This window comes from Belonocnema kinseyi, chromosome 2 (genome assembly GCF_010883055.1).
Source record: "Belonocnema kinseyi isolate 2016_QV_RU_SX_M_011 chromosome 2, B_treatae_v1, whole genome shotgun sequence".
NCBI lineage: Eukaryota > Metazoa > Arthropoda > Insecta > Hymenoptera > Cynipidae > Belonocnema > Belonocnema kinseyi.
In genome coordinates, this window is record NC_046658.1 from 168810811 (window position 1) to 168819720 (window position 8910).

Genomic DNA, 8910 nt, shown 5'->3' on the forward strand with positions numbered 1-8910 from the left:
AGAAATATACGTTGAAGCCGAATAACCCTTAATGTCGAGTATTTGTTAATACAATTTATTTATAACAATTAACTATGCAAGTTAAGAATTTTTTTATATTTAAAATAAAAATTAAATAAACAAAAAAATAAAAAATCTACTCTGACCATTTTCTGAAAAATTTAGTTCTGAATTTTTCAAAAAAAAAAATTCTAAAATCGGTGCATAATTGCGTTGTAAATGTCATTTTGAACCTCGTTTTCCGATTTCACCCCACTGTGCAACGTGATCTGTCCTCAGATATCTAAAACGAATTTACGTTGGGTCGACATATCTGTATCGACCTTTCTCCAGAAGGGACACTCAAATGGAAATGGCTGGGGTCCAATGGACCCCAGTGAGGACCTGTAGGGTTAAAATATTTTCTTTTTCGCTTTGCAGTAAACTTCTTGTTGTAATTAAAAACAAAACTTTAAAAAGTGATTTAAAGTTAAAGTCCTTACACCCACTTCTAATTGTTTTATATACATTTTAATTAATGCTTTAGCAACAATAGTTTACTTTAAACTTAATGATCATATTATTATAAACATTCCTCATGCCCAAGAATAATGTAGGCAAATCTTTAAACTTTAAAATAAATATTATCTTAAAAGGTTTGAAATCATGTTTATTTGAAACAAAATTTGTAATCAACATATAAACTTTTTTATTCATACATCTCTACCACCTTTATTAGAATATTTATATCAACACACGGTCGCGTTTGATATATTTTCCCTGTTTCAAACATATTTTAATTATTACACAAAATTAATTTATCATTTAAAAATTATATTAAATTTCACATTCATTTATTTTCAACGTTATTTGATGATTTTTTATAATATGAAAGGAGTTTATAACAAATTGGTAGATATTTTTTGTTTACGCAACTTTTAACTTTGATCTTGTTCGTCTCTTGTGTCGCTTTTTTTAATTTAAATTTTTGATCTTAGATCTTATTTTTTACGATTAAAAGAAAATATACCCGACCTATGCAAATATTTTTAATAACAAATTTGTAGATCCTTTTTGGGTTAAAAACGCTCTCTATTAGTTTTTTTTTTTAAATAAATAGTGTCGTTTTCCGAAAAATTTAATTTTTTTATTTCGAATGTTACATGTTACGATTAAAATAGAACCTATGAGTCCTGTCAAAGAATTATTCATTAGAAATTTGGATGATTTCTACTTTTTTCTAGATAAGCAACTTTCGTCAATTAACTTTTTTCATGACTTAAATCGCTTGTCGACAAATTTTATTTTTTTTTGTCTTTAATGCTCTTCAAGAATAAAACCGAAACTACATATTCCACTAAAGAATGATAAATAACAAATTTGTAGATCTTTTGTTGCTGCATATTCTTTGTCAAATAATTTTTTGTCTTATCCCGCACATTTTGACCACAAATTGGAATTGTTTATTTTCTATTAGTTTTTGATAAATCAAAATTTAAATTTTTGATTTACCATAATAGTTCAAAAAGTTCATAAATTTTTGATCAAATGCATGAATTTTATACCAAAAAAACTTGATTGTATACCAAAAAAATTTGACAAAAACTTGAGTTCATTTTTTGGTTAAAAAAATAATTTTCAATCCATAAAAAGTAATTTTTAACCAACTAAGTGAATTGAATATTCATTTAGTTTGGTAAAATAAGTATTGAAGCTAATAAAGTTTTTACAAAATAGATTAAATGACCATAAAAATATATCGACAACTAATTTCGCCTAATTTTTATTTTTAAAAATTTTAATTCAATAAATAATTGTAACAAAAATGAATAATTTTTAACAAAATTCATGAATTTTCAACCTTACGTTTTAATATTTAATGAAATTTTATACCTCAAATAGCTGAAACTTTAACCAAAAAAGTAAACTAGTCAGCACAAAAAACAAAGCTTCAACAAAATACAGAAATTTTCAAAAAAATAGTAGAATTTCACACTGAAGACGATATATGTTTAAGCAAACATGATATAATTAAATTTCAATTGAAAAATTAATTTTTATTAGAAAAATAATAATTTTTAAGCCAAAGCAATGAATTTTAAACCAAAAAGAATGAATTTTTAACAAAATAAATGGATTTTTAACCAAATAACGAAATCTTCAACTGAAGAAGATACATATCTAACTAAATATAGAATTGAAAATTTATTTCTTTAGTTGAAAGTTTAACTATTTCAATTGGAATATTTGAATATTCAGCCACAAAGATGAAATTTCAGACGAGATTAACTTACTACCAAAAAAATTCGATTATTCAACAAAATACATGAATTTTAAACGAAATAGTTAAAATGTTCAACCAAATATAGAGTAGTTAACTTTTCAGTTAATTAAAAAATTAATTTTCAAACAAATTGGTGAATTTTCCTTTTAAATAATGAATCGTTAACTGGCATAGTTGAATTCTAAACTTGAAGACTTGCATTTTCAATCAAAAGATGAATCTTCCACCAAATACTAGAATTTTCAACTAAAAAAGATCAACTTTAAGAAAAATTTTCAACAAAAAATAGAATAGTTAAATTTTTAGCTAAAAAAAGAAATAATTATCTATCAAACTGATGAATTTGCTATCGAAATAATCATAATTAATAATCATCAATATTATAAATCAAATTTAACTTTAAAGGGCATACTGGGTGTAAAATACCCAGCGACATATTTGCGCTTTAACAAAACCTACCAAATTCAAGAAAATAGAACATATTTAAGATCAATAAAATCGTTTAATCACGCAAAGTACGGTGTTTCATTTTTCATTGAATTGAAGCTTTTATTTTTTAGAATAAATACCTTTTCTGAAACAAACACTAAAATACTAATTTTATTTTTGAACTGTCGTATCTCGGAAGTTTTCAAGTAAAAATATCAAAAACTTAAAAAGTTATGAATTTTAGAGTGAAAGAAGTGATTTCATATTTTTTTCCAAAATTGATTTTTTAACTACTTTAAATTTCAAAAACTGTTATGAAACCTTTTTCTCCTTAAACTAGATAGATTAAACAACATTAATTGATTTTCTTGTAAAAAAAACTATCCAATTCCGCCAGCAAAGCACACATTTGAATTCCCCTGGGGTATATAACACCCAGTATGCTCTTTATGTAATTTTACGGAAGTGTGCCTTTCAAGGGATAAACAAAAAAATAAGCCGACTCGAAAAGAATTATCCGACTTAACAAAAAATTCCTTGACGTTGCCCGGTTTTCCAGGATTTTTAGGATTCCCAGACCGAACTCAAACGAATTTTCAAATAAGTATCACTCAGCTGATACACAATATACATGTTTATTATCTGCAGGATGTACAGTTTAGATTTTTTATACGGTACGCCTCCTGCGATTAAATCAGTGCCGCACACCTTAGCTCTACGGTACTTAATTAAAACGGTCTTTTATCCGGCTACTTGCTCCAACCGCAGCAGACGTGCCACTCACATATACATATTGCTCGCTTGTGATGCGTGTGTGTGTGTGTGTGTGTGGTTATCTCTTTGCCCTCTGAATCTTTTTGTTTTTTTTTTCTTTTTTCGTTTTTCATTTTCATTTTCATATTCTTTTTCTTTTTTTTTCACGAAGAAGAGAATCACAGAACAATTCCTCCTTCCCCGCCCTGCCAAAGCTGCAAAATTTGCACACGGAATGGGCATTCGTCTCCGATTTACATCTTTGGTCACTAGTACATTTCATTGAAAGCAAAATTGACAGTTCAATTTCGCTCAAAATCAGGTTTCTTCAAATATTGTTAATCTAAATAAACTAAAATTATACAGAAAAGGGCAAAAATTTTCTACCGAGAATTCGTGAATCTGGGTAAAATCAAAATACGAAAGAGCAGGGACAATAAGAAAAAAAAAAGGAATGTGGAAAGAGAAAAATAACGAGAAAAATAAGAAATAGAAATAAGAAATAAATAATAATATATTGAACTTAGAGTTCAGTTTCTCTTTTTCAAAACCACCCTGTGCATATTTTGTCAGACTCTTGGCGTCGACTGTCTAAAATTGAAAATAGTGAATTCATCAAAGCCAACGAAACAATATACAATTGTAAAACAATATTACATACCCTCGAAGCACAATTAGCGACTGGAATCGTACAGAGTAGACAGAGATCTAAATTCTATGAGTAACAATATTTCATATGTGGAATATTCTTCCCTTCGAGTAAGAGGTCATTCACAAATTACGGAACGAAATTTGAAAAGCTTCTTAAAATCTCGGCAAGGAATATTTTTAGAAACAAATAAAAGGAAATTCAATGATGTTGAAATTTCGAGGAAAATCCAGCGGAAATTTAATTTCCTAGGCCAAAAGTGAATTTTAGTAATATTAAACAATTTTTAAAAAGAGTTTTATACTTTTTATTTTATTAAACTCAATTTCAAATATAATTTTTAAACAAATACTTGAATTTTCAGCCGGCAAAAATGATTTTTTAACTAAATGGTTGAATTTTATGTTAAAAATTCATGTAGTTTTTTTTTCAAAATTCTATTGATTAAAATATGATTTTTCAGTTTCAAAAAAGTAAATTTTATACAAAATAGTTCAATTTTTAACTACAAAAAAATTTTTAATTTTCAATCAAATAATTGAATTTTGAACTAACAACGATACATTTTCAAAGAAATACTGTACAATTTTCAGTTTAAAAAAAATCAATTTGAACCCTAGAAAATTAAATTTTTTAGAAAATACATAAATTTTTAACAAAATCAATTTAAAAAAATTAATTTTTATTCCAGAACATTCTTTTTAAGAAACCAAATACATTTTTAACAAAATTTTTGAATTTCATGTCAGAGACAAATTACCTATAAAATAACATAATTTTTAATCTGAAAATATAATTTTTTAATTTAAAAAATTAAATTTTCTACTTGTTAAATATTTTTTAGTTAAAAATGCATTTGGTTAGTTGAAAACTTAATTTTTTTAAATCGTTTATTTAATGAAAATTAATTCGTTTGACTGAATATTCAACTATTTGGTTAAAAATTTACATATTTTATTAAAAATTCATCTACTTTGTTGAATATTTAATATTTTTTATTGAAACTTTAGAAATATACAAAATACAACTTTTCAATTTAAAAAATTAATTTTCTACAAAATAGGTAAATTTTGTCCAAATCGTTAAATTTAGTACCAAAAAAGGTGAATTTTTAACCAAAAGTATCAATTTTCAAATGATAAAAAATACATTTTTTTTGCAAAAAATGCGAATGTTTACCAAAATGTATCAATTTTAAACAAAACAGTTTAATTTTTAACTAAAAAAAAAATTTTAACCAAAAATAGAGTAGTTAAATTTCCAGTTAAATTATTACAAAAAAAAAACATTTTAAACAAATTAGTTTCATTTTGAACCAATGAGATGAACCTTAAAAACAAAAAATTTTTAATAAAATATTGAAATTTTTCACAAAAAAAAAATTTTAAACTAAATACATGGATTTTCAACCCGAAAATATTATTTCAAATAAAAAAAGTTTATTTGTTAGAAATTCATTTTTTTGACGATTTATTTTATTTCAAAGTTCCTTTTTTATGATTGAAAATTGATCTTGTTTAAATAAAAATTAAATTATTTTGTAGAAAATTCGTCTTTTTGCTAAAAATTTACTCTTCTTGATGAAAAATTCAACTATTTGGTAAAAAAATTCATCTACTTTGTTAAATATGTAATATTCTTGATATAAGCTTTAGAAATATAAAAAAATACAATTTTACAATTTAAAAAAATTAATTTTCTACAAAATATTTAAATTCGAACCCAACGGTTGAATTTTGTAGCAAAATAGTGTAATTTTTACCCAAAAATATACATTTTCAAAGAAGAGAAAATCAATTTTCTAAAAAAAAGTCGATTTTTTAACAAAATACATCAAGTTTCAACAAAACAGTGAAATTTTTAACAAACAAACAAATAATTTTCAACCAAAAATGGAATAGTTAAATTTTACAGTTAAAATGTTTATAAAAAAAACATCAGCATAGTTGCAATAAAATAGATAAGAACTTTTAAGAAAGCAGTTTAATTTTCATTTTAAAAAATAACGAATTTTTAAATAAATAAATTAGTTTACAACAAAAGTATTGAATTTTCTATCCGAAAAATATGATTGTTTAATCAAAAAAGTAAATTTATTACAAATTCTTTTTTTTTTTTGCTTGAAGCTTCATTCTTTTATTTAAAAATTCGTTTCTTGAATGAAAATTTCTCTTCCTTCCCTGAAAATTTAAATATTTTGTTGAAAATTCATTTTTTTTTGTATAAAAGTAATCTTCTTGATTGAAAATTGACTTACTTGGTAAAAATTCTTCTATTTTGTTAAAAATGAAATGCTCTTACTCAAAAAGTTAGGAGCGCAAAGCGCTTTAAATTAAATTAAATAGACTGCCCGCATTAATTATATTGAAAAGAAACTTCCTCTATTTCATGGAATTTTAATAATTTATAAACTAAAAAATAATCATGTAAACAAAACACTGAAATTAATTTTAAATACTTTGAATATATTATGCTCGAAAACTTGTAATTTTCATTAAAAAATAAAGTTATTTTACCGCTACCAATTTTTTTTTTGTTTTCTTTAGAAAACTAATTTTTTCAAGGGTTCCACGTTTAATTAATTAATAGAATTTATATCTACACTCGAGGCAATTTGTGGATGACCCCTAAAATCATTCGCAACTCAGGTCAAACTTTACTTTAACATCGTTGAATATTTTCGCAAAAAAGTCCGGCTTAAACCGTATACCTCTCGAAAGACGCATTAATTTCATAAAGTAAGATTAAAACTTCTTTCATAGTCTTATCAAACAATTAACAATAAGCTAGACGAAGTTTTTCTTTTTTTTTTCTTTTTTCTTCCTTTTTTTTGTTCCAACCAGAGCTGGTTTTGCCGGGAATAAAGCACTTTAGCGATAACAGAAATGACGATGAAAAGTCGTAATAATAGTACGTAGAACTGATCAGATTATTTACCAAACGGAAGACGTAAATGCCTTAAAAGTAGATTAATTCAACAGTGCAAATGCAAACAACTTTCAAAACTTTTTGAAAAATCTGTAAAAAAATATTACTGCTTACAATTATATTTAGAATAAGAGAGAATCTATCTACTCGCCTGCGCTCTTCTAATTAGAAAAATACCACTCAATACTGAACACTACCTCTTTTTTTTTCTTTTTTTTTATGTAAAAAAAATCGACCTTATTCAAAAAAACTAATTAAAAAAAGAGAAAAAAAAACAAAAAGGAAACGCAAAGCGAGCAGAATATCGGTGAAAATAAGGAGGTGTAAATATACTGAAAGGTCTACGACTATCGAGAGGCGAAATGCTTTTCGGCATGATCGATAATGATAAAATACTGAGTACGATGACGATATCCGTCTCCTTCTGGCAAATAACAATTTCAAATATCAACAGAGCATTTCTCGAATTTTATGATAGAATAATAATTGTCCTTTGAGATCGCGTTCACGTCAAGATAATAAAAAGAAAATTCTAATTACTTGTCTGTAAATAAATGTCGATTATCAAGTTCATGAATGAAGATCTGTCGCAATTTAACTTCTCGATAAATTTCCCTTTTTGAGAATAACCGAAAAGCCAAAAAGATTTTCCGAATCAAATGCTCTGTGGATGCTTGATTACTACTCATTCTGTAATGGCATTTTCAACACTCGATGATGATTGAATCAGCAGAAATGCGAGTGTATTAATACTAATTAAAATTAATTTACTAACAGGCAATAAATAAACGAAACTTGCAAAATTCCTTTAAGCGTTAATCCATATTATCTCCTTACCGAGTAAGTTTTGTAATTAAGAAAAAGGTAATTCCATACGTTTGCATGAACGTTTCTCTCTATTCTGTGTGTATAGATCAGTAGCGTGGCGTTCCGCAGCTAAAAAGAAAAAAACAAGAGAATTCTAATAAGATCAAGTTATTATTTTTGAATTTTTTATTTTTTAAGAAATAATTTTAAGATCAAGTTTATAGGACAGTATCCAAATGGGCAAGGTATTGGGGAATAATAGAAATCTTTGTCGAATATTTGAACTATTTAACCAAATTTGTGAAATAATAAAAAATTATTGAAATCTTTGCGAAATATTTCAAATATTTTATAAATATTTGATAATATTTTTGAAATGATTAAAATCTTTGGAAAATCATTCAATCTTTGTTGAATATTTGAAATACTTAAAATAGTTAAAATAATTTGTGAAATTGTTGAAATATTTCAAATATTTTATAAATATTTAATAACATTTTTGAAATGATTGAAATTATAGAATTTTTTGAAAAACCATTAATCTTTATCGAATATTTAAAATATTTACAAATATTTGTGAAACAGTTCAAATATTTATAATATTTATAATATAATATTTTGTCGAATATTTGATATATTTTACAAATATTTGATAATATTTTGAGAATATTTTTGAAATGATGAAATCTTTGGAAAATCATTCAATGTTTATCGAGCATTTAAATATTTAAAAATATTTGTGAAATTGTTAAAATATATTCTAAATATATGATCATATTTTTGAAATGATTGAAATCTTCGGAAAATCATTGAAACCTTTGTGGAATGTCTTAAATCTATCCAAAATCTTTATGAAATATTTGAAAGCTTTGTAAAATCTTTGAGGAATAATAGAAATCTTTGTCGAATATTTGAAGTATTTAACAAAATTTGTGAAATAATAAAAAATTATTTAAATCTTTGCGAAATATTTCAAATGTTTTCTAAATATTTGATAATATTATTGAAATGATTGAAATCTTTGGAAAATCATTCAATTTTTGTTGAATATTTGAAATATTTAAAATAATTTGCGAAATTG

At 24.6% G+C, this 8910-nt stretch overlaps 1 protein-coding gene across 1 annotated transcript in view; it reads right to left on the reverse strand.

Moving 5' to 3' along the window:
- Nucleotides 1–6907: 6907 nt before the first annotated feature.
- LOC117167517 (serine/threonine-protein phosphatase PP1-beta catalytic subunit) overlaps nucleotides 6908–8910 on the reverse strand; it is a 48877-nt gene continuing 46874 nt past the window's right edge. Inside the window, exon 6 of the mRNA XM_033352517.1 lies at nucleotides 6908–7958. The gene's annotated coding sequence lies outside the window, so the exon portion shown is untranslated. The remainder of the gene's footprint in view (nucleotides 7959–8910) is intronic.